Source organism: Oncorhynchus gorbuscha, unplaced genomic scaffold, assembly GCF_021184085.1.
Source record: "Oncorhynchus gorbuscha isolate QuinsamMale2020 ecotype Even-year unplaced genomic scaffold, OgorEven_v1.0 Un_scaffold_921, whole genome shotgun sequence".
Classification (NCBI taxonomy): domain Eukaryota; kingdom Metazoa; phylum Chordata; class Actinopteri; order Salmoniformes; family Salmonidae; genus Oncorhynchus; species Oncorhynchus gorbuscha.
In genome coordinates, this window is record NW_025745682.1 from 15,001 (window position 1) to 39,000 (window position 24,000).

Below are 24,000 nucleotides of genomic sequence, written 5' to 3' on the forward strand. Positions count from 1 at the left end.
CCCTCCCCATCCCCCATCTTAAATTCAATAACACATATGTGTCTGTTTAATTAACGAGACTGATTTCTATAAACGACATTGCGCAGCTCAGCGGAGCGTAGGCGGTTATCTCGAGCTGGGTAGAGAGCTGTGCTTTCTCACCGACCTGAAAAACCAACCGACTCCAACTCGGATTTGTTCAAATCCTTTTTTGTTTTTTTTAGGTGACAATGATGTTGGATTATATTATACTATAACTAGCCATTGACACATATATAAGTTGACCGCGTTGCTCACTTGTTTGTTGGTGAGTTTAGGAGTGATATATATGTGTGTGTGTGTGTGTGTGTGTGTGTGTGTGTGTGTGTGTGTGTGTGTGTGTGTGTGTGTGTGTGTGTGTGTGTGTGTGTGTGTGTGTGTGTGTGTGTGTGTGTGTGTGTGTGTGTGTGTGTGTGTGTGTGTGTGTGTGAATGTGAGTGTGTGTGCAACCTATGTGACGGAATCCCCATCCAGCCTTTAAGGAGCGGAGAGAGAGAGAGAGGAGGTGCGTGGACCGGTCCTCTCTCACTGCGGAACCCCGCGCGCTGAGCTGCCTGGACATTCCAACCTTTTTTTTTTTGGTTGGATTCAAATTATGATTATTTTTAAACCCTACGAATTTTTATATTAATTTTATTTTAGTTCATTTTTTTCCCTCATCAAAAAACCGTTTCTGGTGTGTGTGTGTGTGGTAAATCGGGATCACTACCGTGAGGAATTTACCGTTTATCCCGGGGTGAAGAAAAACAGGTGGATTAATATATATATTTTTTATTTCAACGGATGTGTTTGCGGATGTGAGGCGTTGTGGCTCGCGCGGGGCGCTCAGATGGAGTAGAAGGTTGCGATGTCCTCTCGGCTTCTGGAGCGATGTGGCACATACAGCAGGTGAGTGACCACATAGATAGATACCCCTCAACGGGGGTTTTACAGATACCCCTCAACGGGGGTTTTATAGATACCCCTCAACGGGGGTTTTATAGATACCCCTCAACGGGGGTTTTATAGATACCCCTCAACGGGGGTTTTATAGATACCCCTCAACGGGGGTTTTATAGATACCCCTCAACGGGGGTTTTATAGATACCCCTCAACGGGGGTTTTATAGATACCCCTCAACGGGGGTTTTATAGATACCCCTCAACGGGGGTTTTATAGATACCCCTCAACGGGGGTTTTATAGATAACATCAGCGGGTTTTTTAATTAATCTCCTTTTAAATAATCCATCACTATTTTGCGGGGGGGGACGAATTCACATTTCAAGCGATACAACTGGACTCGGCGCTGACATGAATGGTATTGGGGTTTAAACACAAAAAAAATCACCCCCCCACTTGTTCACTCCTAAAGTAGGCTAGAGTGGTGCTCCAAATCTCTGCCCCCCCTTTCCTTCCCCTCAGCCCCTCAGCAGCACCTCGCTGTAGGCTGTAGTCGCTCTCTCTGCCCACCAACCTGCGGAATGCCCTACATAACAACATAACAACCAGACAAAACCCAGAAAATAAAACCGGAGACGTCGTGAGAGGGAATTATTTACTAGAGTTACCAGTGTCCCCCCGGGGTCTATAGCTCCAACATCAAATCAGACAGTAAGCTTTGTTAATTAAAACACCCGGGGTACAGATTGTGTGAGAAGGAAGGTGATTCGTGTTTTAGTCGTGTGAAAGAGAAACACAGTCAGTGAGGAACCGAGGCAGCCCTTCTACCTACGACGCATTTTGCGTCCTCTGTTTGGGAGTCATTCAATCTGGAGGAAACTGGGTAGCCTTGTTTTTTTTTGCGTCTGTCCTGGTAACACAACAACACGCAATTTCATACAAACACATAGCGGTGTAATTGACGTATAATGACAAACACACAGCGGTGTAATTGACGTATAATGTCGTTATTCTTTGTATTTATTTATCGGCAGACCAAGTTTGAACAGTTTGTTTGCTGGTTTGCTGACGCCGTGAGCACCGGAGCTTCGCGTGGGGGCGGACGGCTGCGGGGCCGTGGATCTCTCGTTAAAGATGGTGACTGGGAGACCGAAGGGGCCTCAGCCACACCGACTCTACCGCCACAGCTCCGCATGGTGACACTGAAGGTATGTCCGCACTTCCGCCCGCCTGCTGCGGCCCGACAATATAGGAGAGGGATGAGGACTGGATATGTGGGTGTGTGTGACAGAGAGAGAGAGAGATAGTGTGTTTGCGTGCGCGCAGGAGAGAGGAGAGGGCTGTGTGTACATGGCTCTGACTGTGTCCACCGCTAAGCGGAGCTGTTGTATAAACACTGTGTGTGTGTGTCAGCGGAGAGAGTTAGTGACGCTGCTTGATGAGACAAATCATCATGAATTCACATCTAAAAATCCCAGCTTTCAGCTTCAGCGCAACCAAGTCACGTTGTAGAAACACATTCCTCTCCTCTCCTCTCCTCTCCTCTCCTCTCCTCTCCTCTCCTCTCCTCTCCTCTCCTCTCCTCTCCTCTCCTCTCCTCTCCTCTCCTCTCCTCTCTCTCCCTCTCCTCTCCTCTCCTCTCCTCTCCTCTCTCCTCTCCCTCTCCTCTCCTCTCCTCTCCTCTCCCTCTCCTCTCCTCCCCTCCTCTCCTCCTCTCCTCTCCTCCTCCCTCCTCTCCTCTCCTCTCCCTCTCCTCTCCTCTCCTCTCCTCTCCTCTCCTCCCTCTCCTCTCCTCCCCTCTCCTCCCCTCCCTCCCTCCCCTCCCCCCCCCTCCCTCCCTCCCTCCCTCTCCTCTCCTCTCCTATCCTATCCTATCCTATCCTCTTCTATCCTCTCTCAGTGTATGTATGTCCCCTAAGAGGCAGAACACAGAGGGCAGCCTGAGAGGTAAAACTCTATACACAACACCACTGTATTGTATCTCCTCTGTGTCCAGTGCTTGACTTGAACTGAAATAGCTGCGGGTGATGTTTATATTTAGGTGCCTGAACTCCACAATATGTTTGAGATAATATTTTCCTCCCTCTCCTCTATTTTGAGATAATCCTCCCTCTCCCTCCTCCCCTCCCTCTCCCTCATCTCCTCTCCCTCCCTCTCCTCCTGTTGAGGTTCAGTTCCTCTGAGATCCTGCCTAAGTCAAGCACTATGCTGGTATGTAACCTCTCCTCTCCTCTCCTCCCCCCCCTCTCCTCCCTATCCTATCCTATCCTCTCCTATCCTCTCTCAGTGTATGTATGTGTAAGAGGCAGAACACAGAGGGCAGCCTGAGAGGTAAAACTCTATACACAACACACACTGTATTGTATGGTGTGTACAGTGCTTGACTTGAACTGAAATAGCTGCAGGTGATGTTTATATTTAGGTGCCTGAACTCCACAATATGTTTGAGATAATATTTTGTAAGAGGTGTAGGAAGTCAAGCTGTAGAAATGTTGAGGTTCAGTTCAGGTGAGATCCTGCCTAAGTCAAGCACTATGCTGGTATGTAACAGCTGTATCCTAGACTATCAGCCATGACCAGAGGTTAGACCAGAGGTTAGACCAGAGGTTAGAGGTTAGACCAGAGGTTAGAGGTTAGACCAGAGGTTAGAGGTTAGACCAGAGGTTAGAGGTCAGAGGTTAGACCAGAGGTTAGAGGTTAGACCAGAGGTTAGAGGTTAGACCAGACGTTAGAGGTTAGACCAGAGGTTAGAGGTTAGACCAGACGTTAGAGGTTAGACCAGAGGTTAGAGGTTAGACCAGAGGTTAGAGGTTAGACCAGAGGTTGGACCAGAGGTTAGAGGTTAGACCAGAGGTTGGACCAGAGGTTAGAGGTAAGACCAGAGGTTAGACCAGGTTAGACCAGAGGTTAGACCAGAGGTTTGAGTTTAGACCAGAGGTTGGATGTTAGACCAGAGGTTAGACCAGAGGTTAGACCAGAGGTTGGATGTTAGACCAGAGGTTAGAGGATAGAGGTTAGACCAGAGGTTAGAGATTAGACCAGAGGTTAGACCAGGGGTTAGAGTTTAGACCAGAGGTTAGAGGATAGAGGTTAGACCAGAGGTTAGACCAGGGGTTAGAGGTTAGACCAGAGGTTAGAGGATAGAGGTTAGAGGATAGAGGTTAGACCAGAGGTTAGACCAGAGGTTTGAGGTTAGACCAGAGGTTGGATGTTAGACCAGAGGTTAGAGGTTAGACCAGAGGTTAGACCAGAGGTTAGAGATTAGACCAGAGGTTAGACCAGGGGTTAGAGGTTAGACCAGAGGTTAGAGGTTAGACCAGGGGTTAGAGGTTAGACCAGAGGTTAGAGGTTAGACCAGGGGTTAGAGGTTAGACCAGGGGTTAGAGGTTAGACCAGGGATTAGATGAGAGATCAGAGGTTAGACCAGAGGTTAGACGAGAGATCAGAGGTTAGACCAGAGGTTAGACAGGGAATTAGTAGCTGATTGAAATAGAACCTAAACTAGATTCATTCGTGGGCAGGTTTTACATCAGGGGTAGAAAACTAGATTCAGCCGTTGAACCTTTTACATAGGGGGTAGAAAACTAGATTCAGCCGTTGAACCTTTTACATCAGGGGTAGAAAACTAGATTCAGCCTTGGAACCTTTTACATCAGGGTTAGAAAACTAGATTCAGCCTTGAACCTTTTACATCAGGGTTAGAAAACTAGATTCAGCCGTGGAACCTTTTACATCAGGGGTAGAAAACTAGATTCAGCCTTGGGCACCTTTTACATCAGGGGTAGAAAACTAGATTCAGCCTTGAACCTTTTACATCAGGGTAGAAAACTAGATTCAGCCGTTGAACCTTTTACATCAGGGGTAGAAAACTAGATTCAGCCGTTGAACCTTTTACATCAGGGGTAGTGAACTAGATTCAGCCTTGCGCAGATTTTACATCAGGGGTAGAAAACTAGATTCAGCCGTGGGCAGATTTTACATCAGGGGTAGAAAACTAGATTCAGCCTTGGGCAACCTTTTACATCAGGGGTAGAAAACTAGATTCAGCCTTGGAACCTTTTACATCAGGGGTAGAAAACTAGATTCAGCCTTGGGCAGATTTTACATCAGGGGTAGAAAACTAGATTCAGCCGTGGGCAGATTTTACATCAGGGGTAGAAAACTAGATTCAGCCGTTGAACCTTTTACATCAGGGGTAGAAAACTAGATTCAGCCTTGGGCAGATTTTACATCAGGGGTAGAAAACTAGATTCAGCCGTTGAACCTTTTACATCAGGGGTAGAAAACTAGATTCAGCCGTTGAACCTTTTACATCAGGGGTAGAAAACTAGATTCAGCCGTTGAACCTTTTACATCAGGGGTAGAAAACTAGATTCAGCCTTGGGCAGGTTTTACATCAGGGGTAGAAAACTAGATTCAGCCGTTGAACCTTTTACATCAGGGGTAGAAAACTCGATTCAGCCTTGGGCAGATTTTACATCAGGGGTAGAAAACTAGATTCAGCCGTTGAACCTTTTACATCAGGGGTAGAAAACTAGATTCAGCCGTTGAACCTTTTACATCAGGGGTAGAAAACTAGATTCAGCCGTTGAACCTTTTACATCAGGGGTAGAACACTAGATTCAGCCGTTGAACCTTTTACATCAGGGGTAGAAAACTAGATTCAGCCTTGGGCAGGTTTTACATCAGGGGTAGAAAACTAGATTCAGCCGTTGAACCTTTTACATCAGGGGTAGAAAACTCGATTCAGCCTTGGGCAGATTTTACATCAGGGGTAGAAAACTAGATTCAGCCGTTGAACCTTTTACATCAGGGGTAGAAAACTAGATTCAGCCGTTGAACCTTTTACATCAGGGGTAGAAATTGACGCCCAATCAGAGGATCAGAGGATCTATTTCAAAACAACATTAATTCCCTTGATGTTAGAGGTTAGAGGTTAGACCAGAGGTTAGAGGTTAGACCAGAGGTTAGACCAGTGGTTGGAGGTTAGGTTACACAGCAAATTGACGCCCAATCAGAGGATCTATTTCAAAATAACATGAATTCCCTTGATGTTAGAGGTTAGAGGTTAGACCAGAGGTTGGAGGTTAGGTTACACAGTAAATTGACGCCCAATCAGAGGATCTATTTCAAAATAACAATAATTCCCTTGATGTTAGAGGTTAGAGGTTAGACCAGAGGTTAGAGGTTAGACCAGAGGTTGGAGGTTAGGTTACACAGTAAATTGACACCCAATCAGAGGATCTATTTCAAAATAACAATAATTCCCTTGATGTTAGAGGTTAGAGGTTAGAGGTTAGACCAGAGGTTAGAGGTTAGACCAGAGGTTAGAGGTTAGACCAGAGGTTGGAGGTTAGGTTACACAGTAAATTGACGCCAAATCAGAGGATCTATTTCAAAATAACAATAATTCCCTTGATGTTAGACGTTAGAGGTTAGACCAGAGGTTAGAGGTTAGACCAGAGGTTGGAGGTTAGGTTACACAGCAAATTGATAATCAATAATTCCTTCCCTTGATGACGCTGAGACACCATGACATCACAGGGTTTTAATGCCTGGGAAAACTGCACGTTGTTTTTAAAGTCTTTTCTTGACCCCAAACTAAAATCCCGTGTTGCTGACCCCTGTCTGACCCCTGTCTGACCCCTGTCTGACCCCTGTCTGACCCTTGTCTTACATGCTGATTTAAACAGCTGGTCTATTCTCACTGCTCACATCCTGTGTGTGTTTAGCTGTGTGTGTGTGTGTAGCTGTGTGTGTGTAGCTGTGTGTGTCTGTCTGTGTGTGTGTGTAGCTGTGTGTGTGTAGCTGTGTGTGTGTGTGTAGCTGTGCGTATGTAGATATGTGTGTAGCTGTGTGTGTGTAGCTGTGTGTGTGTAGCTGTTTGTGTGTAGCTGTGTGTGTGTAGCTGTGTGTGTGTGTCTGTCTGTGTGTGTGTAGCTGTGTGTGTGTGTCGCTGTGTGTGTGTGTGTAGCTGTGTGTGTGTAGCTGTGTGTGTCTGTCGTCTGTGTGTGTGTAGCTGTGTGTGTGTAGCTGTGTGTGTCTGTCTGTGTGTGTAGCTGTGTGTGTGTGTAGCTGTGCGTGTGTAGATATGTGTGTAGCTGTGTGTGTAGCTGTTTGCTGCTGTGTGTAGCTGTTTGTGTGTGTGTGTGTGTAGCTGTTTGTGTGTAGCTGTGTGTGTGCTGTGTGTGTAGCTGTGTGTGCGTAGCTGTTTGTGTGTGTGTGTGCTGTGTGTGTAGCTGTGTGTGTGTAGCTGTGTGTTTGTGTAGATATGTGTGTAGCTGTGTGTGTGTAGCTGTGTTTGTGTGTAGCTATGTGTGTGTAGCTGTGTTTGTGTGTAGCTGTGTGTGTGTAGCTGTGTGTGTGTGTGTAGATATGTGTGTAGCTGTGTGTGTGTAGCTGTGTGTGTAGTCAAGCATTAAGAGTAAAATCTCTCCTTTCCTCCTTCCCTCTCCCTCTCCCTCACCCCTAACCCCAACCAACCATCCCCTCCTCTTGTCTACTCTTCCAAACACGCACGCACGCACGCACGCACGCACACACACACACACACACACACACACACACACACACACACACACACACACACACACACACACACAACCCCAAAGTGGCAGAAGTGACTGTTTTGTAGCTTACTGAAGTATTTATGTGGAAAAAGCCACTAGGCTCTTTAACTAGCTGCTGCTCTGCTCTGCCTGGTGGGGGGACTGGAGAACAGACTTGGTGTTTTTAGGAATAAAACACACACATACACACACATACGCACCCCCCCCACACACACACACACACATGGAGGTATCATCATGCCCAATGAAACTAAACTGAGGTGCCACATTTATAATATTTGGTAAATATACAAGACACGCAAATCATGAAGCTATTGAGTTATCTGTCAGCTCCCCCTCATCACACTGAGACAGCAGCTGGTTCCTGTCTTCAGTGGTCCAATACCAAGGGACTGTCAGGACCCGGTTACGAACCCGGGTCTCCGGAGTGAGAAACAGTCACTTAACCAACTGAGCCACGAATAGTCGGCAGAACCCAGAAGATGAGGCAGACACAGCAGCACTTTATACGGTGTATTTAATGAAGTAAAAAGTGAAGTTCTTCAGGAAAACATGTAACTCCACAACCTCAAAAGGAATTCCACAAGAACAAAGGTAATCCTCCAAGACAAAAAAGGTAAATCCACAAGGTGGAAGGTAAAACACAAAAAGCCTCAAAAGATACTCAAAAAACAAACAAACAAGAACAAAAAAACAGAACTCCACAAGAGAGTCCACCGGGATCAACAAGAGTACACAGAGTACTAGGGCTGGGTGCTAACATACAAACACAGAGCACAGAACAGAGGGAAAACAAAGGGTTTAAATACAATCAGGGGAAACGAGGCACAGGTGCAAATAATAATGGGGATCAAGGGAAAACAAAAGGTCAAAAGGCACAATGGGGGCATCTAGTGACCAAAAACCGGAACAACCCTGGCCAATTCCTGACAGGGACGTTGTGGTTCCTGTCTTCAGTGGTCCAATACCAAGGGACGAGGTGGTTCCTGTCTTCCGTCAGTGGTCCAATACCAAGGGAAGAGGTGGTTCCTGTCTTCAGTGGTCCAATACCAAGGGAAGAGGTGGTTCCTGTCTTCAGTGGTCCAATACCAAGGGACGTTATGGTTCCTGTCTTCAGTGGTCCAATACCAAGGGACGTTGTGGTTCCAGTCTTCAGTAGTCCAATACCAAGGGACGTTATGGTTCCTGTCTTCAGTGGTCCAATGCCAAGGGACGTTATGGTTCCTGTCTTCAGTGGTCCAATACCAAGGGACGTTATGGTTCCTGTCTTCAGTGGTCCAATACCAAGGGACGTTATGGTTCCTGTCTTCAGTGGTCCAATACCAAGAGACGAGGTGGTTCCTGTCTTCAGTGGTCCAATACCAAGGGACGTCATGGTTCCTGTCTTCAGTGTTAGCTCTCTGTGTAGATCCAAGGGCCAGCCGTGCTGCCCTGTTCTGGTGATAGTGTTGTTTAAGAAGGTAGAAACTAGGGCCTGTAGGACCTGCCTTGTTGATAGTGTTGTTAAGAAGGTAGAAACTAGAGCCTGTAGGACCTGCCTTGTTGATAGTGTTGTTAAGAAGGTAGAAACTAGGGCCTGTAGGACCTGCCTTGTTGATAGTGTTGTTAAGAAGGTAGAAACTAGGACCTGTAGGACCAACCTTGTTGATAGTGTTGTTAAGAAGGTAGAAACTAGGACCTGCCTTGTTGATAGTGTTGTTAAGAAGGTAGAAACTAGAGCCTGTAGGACCTGCCTTGTAGATAGTGTTGTTAAGAAGGTAGAAACTAGAGCCTGTAGGACCTGCCTTGTTGATAGTGTTGTTAAGAAGGTAGAAACTAGGGCCTGTAGGACCTGCCTTGTTGATAGTGTTGTTAAGAAGGTAGAAACTAGGTCCTGTAGGACCTGCTTTGTTGATAGTGCTGTTAAGGTAGAAACTAGGGCCTGTAGGACCTGCCTTGTTGATAGTGTTGAAGGTAGAAACTAGGGCCTGTAGGACCTGCCTTGTTGATAGTGTTGTTAAGAAGGTAGAAACTAGGACCTGTAGGACCTGCCTTGTTGATAGTGTTGTTAAGAAGGTAGAAACTAGGACCTGCCTTGTTGATAGTGTTGTTAAGAAGGTAGAAACTAGGACCTGCCTTGTTGATAGTGTTGTTAAGAAGGCAGAGCAGCACATTTATTATGGACAGACTTCTCCCCATCTCAGAGCAGTGCTTTATTATGGACAGACTTCTCCCCATCTCAGAGCAGTGCTTTATTATGGACAGACTTCTCCCCATCTCAGATCAGTGCTTTATTATGGACAGACTTCTCCCCATCTTAGATACTGTTGTATCAACATGTTTTGACCATGACAGTTTTACAATCCAGGGTTACTCCAAGCAGTTCAGTCACCTCAACTTGCTCAATTTCAATTTCCACATTCATCATTACAAGACGTAGTTGAGGTTTATCCTCGACATTGTTGATACACCACAATGACTGTTTCAACTGTTCTACACTCACTTTTACAGAGTTCTAAATTACAATGCTTGTCCTTCATAATTTGATCAGATATACTTGGATGTTTCGTGTCAGCGTTTGTTGCTGGCATGTCATGCCTTAGTTTGCTAATCTTGCCAATGATGGAAAGCATTAAAGTAGTTGGCAATATTCAGTGGGTTTTTGTGATGAATGAATCTGATTCACTGAACGATGAAGCTGAATTTGCCTTTTTCTCTTGTTGCCCAAAACTTCATTTAAGGTTTAAAAAGCTTTTTAATATCATTTTTTAATATCATTTATCTTTGTTTCATAGTCACATGATTTCTCAATCTGCACTACCTTTGCCAATCGGTTGTGCAGACAGACCTATTTGTCATTCCTTTTGCCTCATCCTTCTCAACCATAAAAAAAAATGTTTCAATTCCTCATCAATCCACGTGGATTTAACCGTTTCTACAGTCCTTTTCTTAATGGCTCGTTAGTAACTGGGATAAGCAATTTCATTGATGTGTCAAGTGCAGCGTCTGGTTGCTCGTCATTACACACCACAGACCAGCAGCGTCTGGTTGCTCGTCATTACACACCACAGACCAGCAGCGTCTGGTTGCTCCTCATTACACACCACAGACCAGCAGCGTCTGGTTGCTCGTCATTACACACCACAGACCAGCAGCGTCTGGTTGCTCCTCATTACACACCACAGACCAGCAGCGTCTGGTTGCTCGTCATTACACACCACAGACCAGCAGCGTCTGGTTGCTCGTCATTACACACCACAGACCAGCAGCGTCTGGTTGCTCGTCATTACACACCACAGACCAGCAGCGTCTGGTTGCTCCTCATTACACACCACAGACCAGCAGCGTCTGGTTGCTCCTCATTACACACCACAGACCAGCAGCGTCTGGTTGCTCCTCATTACACACCACGGACCAACAAATATTATTTACATCATCAACATAGGAATCCCCACAAACAATTGTATGACCTCTTATATAGAACATTAGGCCCAGCCTTTTGGAACTTTGGTTTTCCTAGACATGGCTCCTATATTGTGATCACTACATCTGATGAATCTGGATACTGCTTTAAAACCCATTTCTGCAGCATTAGTAAAGATATGATCAAACCATGTTGATGATTTAATTCCTCTACTGTTTGTAACTACCCTGGTAGGTTGATTGATAACCAGGTTGCAGGCACTGGTTACAGTTTGAAGCTTTTGCTTGAGTAGGCAGTTTGATGATAGCCAGTCGTTATTTAAATCACCCAGAAAATATACTTCCCTGTTGATATCACAAACATTATCAGGCACTTCACACATATTATCCAGATAGTGACTGTTAGCAATTGGTGGTCTATAGCAGCTTCCCACCAGAATGGGCTTTAGGGGGAGGCAGATGAACCTGTAGCCATATGACTTCAACAGTATTTAACATTATCCAGATACTGACTGTTAACACTTGGTCTATAGCAGCTTCCCACCAGAATGGGCTTTAGGTGAGGCAGATGAACCTGTAGCCATATTACTTCAACAGTATTTAACATGAGATCCTATTTAACACTGGGAGGAACGGATGAGAAAGAGAGAGCCAGAATCCGAGGAGAGAGAGAGGGATAGAAGCTTTACAGGAATGTGGTTCTGAATATAAACAGCAGCACCTCCACCTTTGGCATTTCTGTCTCTTCTGTAGATGTTATAACCTTGTATTTCTACCACTGTATCATCAAAGGTATTATCTCAGTGAGTTTGAGAGATCAGTCAGAATATGAATGTAATTTGTATTGCTACCACTGTATCATCAAAGGTATTATCTCAGTGAGTTTCAGAGATCAGTCATAATATGCACATCATCTGTTACAAGCAAGTTAATGACTTTATGGACCTTGTTTCTTAAGCTACATATGTTAACGTGGGCTATTTGTTTAAGCACTTTTCTGGGATGCTTGCTTGTTTTCATTGCTTTATTGGGAAACTTAGCAGAAGTAGACATGCTCATGTTATTTATGTTATTTATGCTAGTGCAGGTTGAGCTGCACACGGTGAACTTCCTACTCAGTACACACTACCTCAGTGCTAACAGTATAACTCTGGTTCATAGGCACATGATTACTGCATTCAGTAGCTGTAGGATCAGCAGAGGTAGACATGCTCATGTTATTTATGTTAGTGCAGGTTGAGCTGCACACGGTGAACTTCCTACTCAGTACACACTACCTCAGTGCTAACAGTATAACTCTGGTTCATAGGCACATGATTACTGCATTCAGTAGCTGTAGGATCAGCAGAGGGGCATTCAGGTCAGTTAGAGGGACATAAATGAGGTTCCTTACATTGTGTCTTCCAACACCCCCTAGTGTAATGTACATTTGCTGAAGCATTGTGACAAGTCAGCGACACAATGGTAGAGATTAACTGAGCCATTGGGCCATTGATAAGTCATTGTCTCAACTTTATAATGGGCTTTAAACTGGGTGGTTATAATGGGCTTTTTATTTATTTATTTTTATTTCACCTTTATTTAACCAGGTAGGCTAGTTGAGAACACCTTTATTTAACCAGGTAGGCTAGTTGAGAACACCTTTATTTAACCAGGTAGGCTAGTTGAGAACACCTTTATTTAACCAGGTAGGCTAGTTGAGAACACCTTTATTTAACCAGGTAGGCTAGTTGAGAACACCTTTATTTAACCAGGTAGGCTAGTTGAGAACACCTTTATTTAACCAGGTAGGCTAGTTGAGAACACCTTTATTTAACCCGGTAGGCTAGTTGAGAACAAGTTCTCATTTGCAACTGCGACCTGGCCAAGATAAAGCATAGCAGTGTGAACAGACAACACAGAGTTACACATGGAGTAAACAATTAACAAGTCAATAACACAGTAGAAAAAATAGGGGAGTCTATATACAATGTGTGCAAAAGGCATGAGGAGGTAGGCGAATAATTACAATATTGCAGATTAACACTGGAGTGATAAATGATCATGTACAGGTAGAGATATTGGTGTGCAAAAGAGCAGAAAAGTAAATAAATAAAAACTGTGGGGATGAGGTAGGTGAAAATGGGTGTGCTATTTACCAATAGATTATGTACAGCTGCAGCGATCGGTTAGCTGCTCAGCTAGCTGATGTTTGAAGTTGGTGAGGGAGATAAAAGTCTCCAACTTCAGCGATTTTTGCAATTCGTTCCAGTCACAGGCAGCAGAGTACTGGAACGAAAGGCGGCCGAATGAGGTGTTGGCTTTAGGGATGATCAATGAGATACACCTGCTGGAGCGCGTGCTACGGATGGGTGTTGCCAAAGTGACCAGTGAGCTGAGATAAGGCGGAGCTTTGCCTAGCATAGCCTTGTAGATGACCTGAAGCCAGTGGGTCTGGCGACGAATATGTAGCGAGGGCCAGCCGACTAGAGCATACAAGTCGCAGTGGTGGGTAGTATAAGGTGCTTTAGTGACAAAACGGATGGCACTGTGATAAACTGCATCCAGTTTGCTGAGTAGAGTGTTGGAAGCAATTTTGTAGATGACGTCGCCGAAGGCAAGGATCGGTAGGATAGTCAGTTTTACTAGGGTAAGCTTGGCAGCGTGAGTGAAGGAGGCTTTGTTGCGGAATAGAAAGCCGATTCTTGATTTGATTTTCGATTGGAGATGTTTGATATGGGTCTGGAAGGAGAGTTTGCAGTCTAGCCAGACACCTAGGTACTTATAGGTGTCCACATATTCAAGGTCGGAGCCATCCAGTGTGGTGATGCTAGTCGGGCATGCGGGTGCAGGCAGCGATCGGTTGAAAAGCATGCATTTGGTTTTACTAGCGTTTAAGAGCAGTTGGAGGCCACGGAAGGAGTGTTGTATGGCATTGAAGCTCGATTGGAGGTTAGATAGCACAGTGTCCAATGACGGGCCGAAAGTGTATACAATGGTGTCGTCTGCGTAGAGGTGGATCAGGGAATCGCCCGCAGCAAGAGCAACATCATTGATATATACAGAGAAAAGAGTCGGCCCGAGAATTGAACCCTGTGGCACCCCCATAGAGACTGCCAGAGGACCGGACAACATGCCCTCCGATTTGACACACTGAACTCTGTCTGCAAAGTAATTGGTGAACCAGGCAAGGCAGTCATCCGAAAAACCGAGGCTACTGAGTCTGCCGATAAGAATATGGTGATTGACAGAGTCGAAAGCCTTGGCAAGGTCGATGAAGACGGCTGCACAGTACTGTCTTTTATCGATGGCGGTTATGATGTCGTTTAGTACCTTGAGTGTGGCTGAGGTGCACCCGTGACCGGCTCGGAAACCGGATTGCATAGCGGAGAAGGTACGGTGGGATTCGAGATGGTCAGTCACCTGTTTGTTGACTTGGCTTTCGAAGACCTTAGATAGGCAGGGCAGGATGGATATAGGTCTGTAACAGTTTGGGTCCAGGGTGTCACCCCCTGAACAGTTGCATATCGCGGGGACTGTTCGATGCTATTGCAGTCCGCTGAGACTGAGACTGGGTGGTTATAATGAGACTGGGTGGTTATAATGAGACTGGGTGGTTATAATGAGACTGGGTGGTTATAATGGGCTTGAGACTGGGTGGTTATAATGAGACTGGGTGGTTATAATGAGACTGGGTGGTTATAATGAGACTGGGTGGTTATAATGAGACTGGGTGGTTATAATGAGACTGGGTGGTTATAATTAGACTGGGTGGTTATAATGAGACTGGGTGGTTATAATTAGACTGTTTATAATGAGACTGGGTGGTTATAATGAGACTGGGTGGTTATAATTAGACTGGGTGGTTATAATGAGACTGGGTGGTTATAATGAGACTGGGTGGTTATAATTAGACTGGGTGGTTATAATGAGACTGGGTGGTTATAATGGGCTTGAGACTGGGTGGTTATAATGAGACTGGGTGGTTATAATGAGACTGGGTGGTTATAATTAGACTGGGTGGTTATAATGAGACTGGGTGGTTATAATTAGACTGGGTGGTTATAATGAGACTGGGTGGTTATAATGAGACTGGGTGGTTATAATTAGACTGGGTGGTTATAATGAGACTGGGTGGTTATAATGGGCTTGAGACTGGGTGGTTATAATGAGATTGGGTGGTTATAATGAGACTGGGTGGTTATAATGAGACTGGGTGGTTATAACATTTTGTTGTGGTTCGACGAGAACATTTACATTTTTACCAAGCCGGAGTACACCAATACCAGTGAGTGTCCCGAGAGAGAGGCGCGAGCGAACAGCATCGGTATACCATACCAATACACCATACCAATACACCATACCAATACACCATAACAGAGAGAGAGGCGCGAGCGAACAGCATCGGTACACCATACCAATACACCATAACAGAGAGAGAGGCGCGAGCGAACAGCATCGGTACACCATACCAATACACCATAACAGAGAGAGAGGCGCGAGCGAACAGCATCGGTATACCATACCAATACACCATACCAATACACCATACCAATACACCATACCAATACACCATACCAATACACCATAACAGAGAGAGAGGTGCGAGCGAACAGCATCGGTATACCATACCAATACACCATACCAATACACCATACCAATACACCATAACAGAGAGAGAGGCGCGAGCGAACAGAATCGGTATACCATACCAATACACCATACCAATACACCATACCAATACACCATACCAATACACCATAACAGAGAGAGAGGTGCGAGCGAACAGCATCGGTATACCATACCAATACACCATACCAATACACCATACCAATACACCATAACAGAGAGAGAGGCGCGAGCGAACAGAATCGGTATACCATACCAATACACCATACCAATACACCATACCAATACACCATACCAATACACCATACCAATACACCATACCAATACACCATACCAATACACCATACCAATACACCATACCAATACACCATACCAATACACCATAACAATACACCATACCAATACACCATACCAATACACCATACCAATACACCATAACAGAGAGAGAGGCGCGAGCGAAATTATTATGACGAACGTCCTGCTTCCTACAGGAAGTGATTGTTTCAAACAGTGTCTGGATTATGACGAACGTCCTGCTTCCTACAGGAAGTGATTGTTTGAAACAGTGTCTGGATTATGACGAACGTCCTGCTTCCTACAGGAAGTGATTGTTTCAAACAGTGTCTGGATTATGACGAACGTCCTGCTTCCTACAGGAAGTGATTGTTTCAAACAGTGTCTGGATTATGACGAACTTCCTACAGGAAGTGATTGTTTCAAACAGTGTCTGGATTATGACGAACGTCTGCTTCCTACAGGAAGTGATTGCTTCAAACAGTGTCTGTATTGTAAAAGGTCATTAAAAGGTCATGTTATTAAAAGTGAAATGACAGGTCTCTGCTAGACAACACAGACATCAGATATCATTCTACATGTCGGTCTATGATTACAACCCCTAGGCTATAAAACAACTAACTCTATAGGAAATGACTGTAGTAGGGACTCGTGCCTTTTAGCGATGAAGCTAACACTATCATTAGTTAGCGTAGCGGTGGCTAATAGCCCGTCGGCTAGTGCTGACGCTAACGCTATGGGAAATGACTACGAGCGGTTGCTAATGTCTGTTAGCGTAGCGGTGGCTAATAGCGTTGCACGGGAATTGAGTGTAAACGGGGGGGACCCATCGGCTAGTGCTGACGCTAACGCTATGGGAAGTGACTACGAGCGGTTGCTAATGTCTGTTAGCATAGCGCTGATATGCTATTAACTCCACTGGAAGTGAGTGTGAACGGGGCCCGTCGGCTAGTGCTGACGCTAACGCTATGGGAAGTGACTACGAGCGGTTGCTAATGTCTGTTAGCGTAGCGCTGATATGCTATTAACTCCACTGGAAGTGAGTGTGAACGGGGCCCGTCGGCTAGTGCTGACGCTAACGCTATGGGAAGTGACTACGAGCGGTTGCTAATGTCTGTTAGCGTAGCGCTGATATGCTATTAACTCCACTGGAAGTGAGTGTGAACGGGGCCCGTCGGCTAGTGCTGACGCTAACGCTATGGGAAGTGACTACGAGCGGTTGCTAATGTCTGTTAGCGTAGCGCTGATATGCTATTAACTCCACTGGAAGTGAGTGTGAACGGGGCCCGTCGGCTAGTGCTGACGCTAACGTTCTGTGACGCTAGCAGAGTGGCAGATCATTTAACGACGTATGCTAAGTGACTCTGCTGCCAGGGGCGTGGTCAGAGGCAGCAGGGCAGTAAGGAGAGGAGGAAGACGAGGAGGAGGAGGAGGAGGAGGAGGAGGAGGAGGAGGAGGAGGAGGAGGAGGAGGAGGAGGAGGAGGAGGAGGAGGAGGAGGAGGAGGAGGAGGAGAGGAACAGGGGAGGGATAAACAGAAAGAGGAGAGTGTCCCGGCTGGCTAACTAATGTCCTAATTAGACAGGGTGTGAAGAGAAGAGACAATTAGGCTGTGTGTGTGTGAGAGAGAGAGAGAAGGTGAGAGAAGGAGAGAGAAGGAGAGAGAGAGAGAGAGAGGAGAGAGGGAGAAAGAGAGAGAAAGAGAGAGAGAGAGAGAGAGAGAGAGAGAGAGAGAGAGAGAGAGAGAGAGAGAGAGAGAGAGAGAGAGAGAGAGAGAGAGAGAGAGAGAGAGAGAGACAGAGAGAGAGAGAGAGAGAGAGAGAGAGAGAGACAGAGAGAGAGAGAGAGAGAGAGAGACAGAGAGAGAGAGAGAGAATGAGAGAGAGAGAGACAGAGAGAGAGGGGGAAAGAGGGAGAGAAGGAGAGCGAAGGAGTAAATTCAGACAGATGGAGCGAGAGGGATGGAGAGAAAGAGAGAGAGAATATTTATTCACAGTGAACATCTAATGGTCCATTGAGCTGGAGGCATCTCCCTCCAAATTGCTTCCACCAATAACTTCCTTCAGTCTCGCTAACTAACACAAGAGAGGAGGAGAGGCTACGGCCCTAACAGCCTTGACACACACACACACACACACACACACACACACACACACACACACACACACACACACACACACACACACACACACACACACACACACACACACACACACACACACACACACACACACACACACACACACACACACACACACACACACACACACATTGTTAGCTGCACCAGGGTTTCTTCAAGCGATGGTGATAATGGCAAAGCAACACTGCATTACCGACTCATTTAACTGGCAGAACCTCAAACATCCTCAACACTGCATTACAGAACTGACCAGAAAAGAGTAGAGTAGAGTAGAGTAGAGTAGAGTAAAACAGACCAGACCAGAGTAGAGTGCAGCAGAGCAGAGCAGAGTAGAGCAGAGTAGAGTAGAGTAGAGTATCATAGAGTAGAGTACAACAGAGCAGAGCAGAGTAGAGTAGAACAGACCAGACCAGAGTAGAGTAGAGTAGAGTAGAGTAGAGTAGAGTAGAGTAGAGTAGAGTAGAGTAGAGTAGAGTAGAGTAGAACAGACCAGAGTAGAGTACAGTACAGTAGAGTAGAGTACAGTACAGTAGAGTACAGTAGAGTAGAACAGACCAGAGTAGAGTAGAACAGACCAGAGTAGAGTAGAGTAGAGTAGAGTAGAGTACAGTAGAGTAGAGTAGAGTAAAGTAGAGTACAGTACAGTAGAGTAGAGTAGAGTAGAGTAGAGTAGAGTAGAGTAGAGTAGAGTAGAGTAGAGTAGAGTAGAGTAGAGTAGAGTAGAGTAGAGTAGAACAGACCAGAGTAGAGTAGAGTAGAGTACAGTAGAACAGACCAGACCAGAGTAGAGTAGAGTAGAGTAGAGTAGAGTAGAGTAGAGTAGAGTAGAGTAGAGTAGAGTAGAGTAGAGTAGAGTAGAGTAGAGTACAGACTACCCTGATACCCAGCCAGACGGGACGACATGTCAAACGGCCCCAGATATTCATTGGCTTTATGGGAAGAAAACATAATTTCAAATTCCACGATGAAACTATTATATAAACTAAATGATAAAATATGATGTGAATAAATTGCGACCATATGATATCAGTCTAACAGCCAGACAGTTGTGATGGTCTGTAAATAATCATTAATAACCAGGCAGATAATTGACGTACGGATTAAATGATTAGTCAATTAATTCTGTTCAGCTGGTTGATTTAATTAAGAGTCAGCGATTAAGATTCGCTCCATCTCCCAATCTGTCCCCAGAACAGTTACTGTACAACTAGTTTAATGAATGATAAATGATCCCAGAACAGTTACTATACAACTAGTTTAATGAATGATAAATGATCCCAGAACAGTTACTATACAACTAGTTTAATGAATGATAAATGATCCCAATCTGTCCCCAGAACAGTTACTATACAACTAGCTTAATGAATGATAAATGATCCCAGAACAGTTACTATACAACTAGTTTAATGAATGATAAATGATCCCAGAACAGTTACTATACAACTAGCTTAATGAATGATAAATGATCCCAGAACAGTTACTATACAACTAGCTTAATGAATGATAAATGATCCCAGAACAGTTACTATACAACTAGTTTAATGAATGATAAATGATCCCAGAACAGTTACTATACAACTAGTTTAATGAATGATAAATGATCCCAATCTGTCCCCAGAACAGTTACTATACAACTAGCTTAATGAATGATAAATGATCCCAGAACAGTTACTATACAACTAGTTTAATGAATGATAAATGATCCTAGAACAGTTACTATACAACTAGTTTAATGAATGATAAATGATCCCAATCTGTCCCCAGAACAGTTACTATACAACTAGCTTAATGAATGATAAATGATCCCAGAACAGTTACTATACAACTAGTTTAATGAATGATAAATGATCCCAGAACAGTTACTGTACAACTAGTTTAATGAATGATAAATGATCCCAATCTGTCCCCAGAACAGTTACTATACAACTAGCTTAATGAATGATAAATGATCCCAATCTGTCCCCAGAACAGTTACTGAGATAGAGAGATACAGTCTACTGGGTTACTGTAGAGACAGACAGAGGAGAGAAAGGTAGAATGGGAGCAAGAGAGAGAGAGAGAGAGAGAGCATGGAGCCAGGCTCAATCAATCAAATACCTACCTCCTTCACAGAGCCAGGCTCAATCAATCAAATACCTACCTCCTTCACAGAGCCAGGCTCAATCAATCAAATACCTACCTCCTTCACAGAGCCAGGCTCAATCAATCAAATACCTACCTACCTCACAGAGCCAGGCTCAATCAATCAAATACCTACCTACCTCACAGAGCCAGGCTCAATCAATCAAATACCTACCTCCTTCACAGAGCCAGGCTCAATCAATCAAATACCTACCTACCTCACAGAGCCAGGCTCAATCAATCAAATACCTACCTCCTTCACAGAGCCAGGCTCAATCAATCAAATACCTACCTCCTTCACAGAGCCAGGCTCAATCAATCAAATACCTACCTCCTTCACAGAGCCAGGCTCAATCAATCAAATACCTACCTACCTCACAGAGCCAGGCTCAATCAATCAAATACCTACCTGCTGTCTGTCTGTCTGTCTGTCTGTCTGTCTGTCTGTCTGTCTGTCTGTCTGTCTGTCTGTCTGTCTGTCTGTCTGTCTGTCTGTCTGTCTGTCTGTCTGTCTGTCTGTCTGTCTGTCTGTCTGTCTGTCTGTCTGTCTGTCTGTCTGTCTGTCTGTCTGTCTGTCTGTCTGTCTGTCTGTCTGTCTGTCTGTGTTTATGCATGGGAGTGAGTTGTTGCTCTGTCCTAGGTCACCACTGACTGAAATCTGATCAGTAACTGTTTGATCTACAGGGTTCCAGTATGGGCCGTTTGGGCTGGGTCCTCCTCACCCTCCCAGCCCTGCTTTCCCAGATCAGTGTACCAGCAGCGGCCCAGAAGCCACCTGGGCTAAGTGTGGGGGTGATCTTGGGTCAGACTAGGCCAATCAGTGACCAGGATATAATTCCGGTGAGGCGGAACGACGACCCTGTGGAGCTGACCGTCACCACCCTGAGAATCAACCAGACAGACCCCAAGACTGTCATCACACAGGTGGGTAGGGAAGGGGGGTGTGTTCTGTAGGTTACAAACAAGAATGTTGGGCAGGTGGGATAACTTTAATTACCTGTGTATAACACTTACCTGTGTATAACACCTACCTGTATATAACACCTACCTGTATATAACACATACCTGTATATTACACCTACCTGTATATAACACCTACCTGTATATAACACCTACCTGTATATAACACCTACCTGTATATAACACCTACCTGTATATAACACCTACCTGTATATAACACCTACCTGTATATAACACCTATATAACACCTACCTGTATATAACACCTACCTGTATATAACACCTACCTGTATATAACACCTACCTGTATATAACACCTATATAACACCTACCTGTATATAACACCTACCTGTATATAACACCTACCTGTATATAACACCTACCTGTATATAACACCTACCTGTATAACACCTACCTGTATATAACACCTACCTGTATATAACACCTACCTGTATATTACACCTACCTGTATATAACACCTACCTGTATATAACACCTACCTGTATATAACACCTACCTGTATATAACACCTACCTGTGTATTACACCTACCTGTATATAACACATACCTGTATATAACACCTACCTGTATATAATACCTACCTGTATATAACACCTACCTGTATATAATACCTACCTGTATATTATACCTACCTGTATATAACACCTACCTGTATATAACACCTACCTGTATATTATACCTACCTGTATATAACACATACCTGTATATAACACCTACCTGTATATAACACCTACCTGTATATTATACCTACCTGTATATAACACATACCTGTATATTATACCTACCTGTATATTATACCTACCTGTATATAACACCTACCTGTATATAACACCTACCTGTATATAACACATACCTGTATATTATACCTACCTGTATATTATACCTACCTGTATATAACACCTACCTGTATATAACACCTACCTGTATATAACACCTACCTGTGTATAACACCTACCTGTATATAACACCTACCTATATATAACACCTACCTGTATATAACACCTACCTGTATATAACACCTACCTGTGTATATTATACCTACCTGTATATAACACCTACCTGTATATAACACCTACCTGTGTATATTACACCTACCTGTATATAACACCTACCTGTATATAACACCTACCTGTGTATATAACACCTACCTGTGTATATAACACCTACCTGTATATAACACCTACCTGTATATAACACCTACCTGTATATAACACCTATATAACACCTACCTGTATATAACACCTATATAACACCTACCTGTATATAACACCTACCTGTATATAACATCTACCTGTATATAACACCTACCTGTGTATATAACACCTACCTGTATATAACACCTACCTGTATATAACATCTACCTGTATATAACACCTACCTGTATATAACACCTACCTATATATAACACCTACCTGTATATAACACCTACCTGTATATAACACCTGTATATAACACCTACCTGTATATAACACCTGTATATAACACCTACCTGTATATAACACCTACCTGTATATAACACCTACCTGTGTATAACACCTGTATAACACCTACCTGTATATAACACCTACCTATATATAACACCTACCTGTATATAACACCTATATAACACCTACCTATATATAACACCTACCTGTATATAACACCTACCTGTATATAACACCTACCTGTATATAATACCTATATAACACCTACCTGTATATAACACCTATATAACACCTACCTGTATATAACACCTACCTGTATATAACACCTATATAACACCTACCTGTATATAACACCTACCTGTATATAACACCTACCTATATATAACACCTACCTGTATATAACACCTACCTGTATATAACACCTACCTGTATATAACACCTACCTGTATATTACACCTACCTGTATATAACACCTACCTGTATATAACACCTACCTGTATATTACACCTACCTGTATATAACACCTACCTGTATATAACACCTACCTGTATATAACACCTACCTGTATATAACACCTACCTGTATATAACACCTACCTGTATATAACATCTACCTGTATATAACACCTATATAACACCTACCTGTATATAACACCTACCTGTATATAACACCTACCTGTATATAACACCTACCTATATATAACATCTACCTGTATATAACATCTACCTGTGTATATAACACCTACCTGTGTATAACACCTACCTGTATATAACACCTACCTATATATAACACCTACCTGTATATAACACCTACCTGTATATAACACCTACCTATATATAACACCTACCTGTATATAACACCTACCTGTATATAACACCTACCTGTGTATAACACCTGTATATAACACCTACCTGTATATAACACCTACCTGTATATAACACCTACCTGTATATAACATCTACCTGTATATAACATCTACCTGTATATAACACCTACCTGTATATAACACCTACCTGTGTATATAACACCTACCTGTATATAACATCTACCTGTGTATAACATCTACCTGTGTATAACACCTACCTGTGTATAACACCTACCTGTGTATAACACCTACCTGTATATAACATCTACCTGTGTATAACACCTACCTGTATATAACATCTACCTGTGTATAACATCTACCTGTGTATAACACCTACCTGTGTATAACACCTACCTGTGTATAACACCTACCTGTGTATAACACCTACCTGTATATATATATTTTTTTTATTTTTACCTTTATTTTACTTGGCAAGTCAGTTAAGAACAAATTCTTATTTTCAATGACGGCCTAGGAACAGTGGGTTAACTGCCTGTTCAAGGGAAGAACGACAGATTTTGTACCTTGTCAGCTCGGGGATTTGAACTTGCAACCTTTCGGTTACTAGTCCAATGCTCTAACCACTAGGCCTGTGTATATAACACCTACCTGTGTATATAACATCTATATAACACCTACCTGTATATAATACCTACCTGTATATAACACCTATATAACACCTACCTGTGTATAACACCTA

At 43.8% G+C, this 24,000-nt stretch overlaps 1 pseudogene; it reads left to right on the plus strand.

The window, feature by feature from the left end:
- The first annotated feature begins 690 nt into the window (after positions 1-690).
- The window catches only part of LOC124019434, a 176,176-nt pseudogene continuing 152,866 nt past the window's right edge, over positions 691-24,000 (plus strand).